This window comes from Nanorana parkeri, unplaced genomic scaffold (assembly GCF_000935625.1).
Source record: "Nanorana parkeri isolate BGI_ZX_2015 unplaced genomic scaffold, ASM93562v1 scaffold3521, whole genome shotgun sequence".
NCBI classification, from domain to species: domain Eukaryota; kingdom Metazoa; phylum Chordata; class Amphibia; order Anura; family Dicroglossidae; genus Nanorana; species Nanorana parkeri.
Window position 1 is genome coordinate 53526 of NW_017309789.1, and position 676 is coordinate 54201.

The following is a 676-nucleotide window of genomic DNA, read 5'->3' on the forward strand; positions in this document are numbered from 1 at the left end:
GGCTCCAAACCTCCGGCCCTCCAGCTGTGGGGTGAAACTACAAATCCCATGATGCATCTCTCTCTCTCCGGCTGAGAATCTTGCAATGCCTCCATGGGATTCGTAGTTCCACCCCACAGCTGGGAGGGGGGGCGGAGGTTTGAGACCCCCCTGATGTAGACGAATCTTCAATGTTCCTGAGTGTGGAGAACCTTCCGTCCCTCAGATTAGACTCGCACTCGGCCGCCCCAACATTACATTGTATAGAGATTGGGGATGACATGTAAATCATGTCCGGGGAGGGGTGACACCGGACACGTGTCCATTCACCGGCCGGGCTTCTGCAGGATGAATGTGGCTTTATTGTGTGCATAGCGCAAGCCCGGGACCCCCAGATACCATTTATGTGTGTGGGGGAGGGGAGGTCAGGGGAACGCTATTCATGCCGCGTGGCTCTCTTGTCTCGGCCACGTTGTGTGTGTCTCAGGATGCGGAGACACGCTTTCACGGCTCACTCGTAGACCGGGGCGGCGCTCGGTGTCATAGAGATCACGCTGCGGGTGGTTGCCGCCTCGCTTCCCTGTAAGGTGGTGACAACGATGGTCCCGGAATTGTTGGTTGGCTGCCGTGTTGATTCTCTGTATTCAGACGGGATCATCGCTTTCCAGAGCTACACCCTGGGGGGGGGGAGAAGACA

The 676-nt window shown here is 57.2% G+C and overlaps 1 protein-coding gene across 1 annotated transcript in view; it reads left to right on the forward strand.

Annotated features, from left to right (window-relative positions):
• LDLRAD2 (low density lipoprotein receptor class A domain containing 2) overlaps positions 1 to 676 on the forward strand; it is a gene marked incomplete at its 3' end in the record, with an annotated part of 9988 nt that overhangs the window by 4255 nt on the left and 5057 nt on the right. The gene's annotated exons all lie outside the window — the stretch shown is intronic.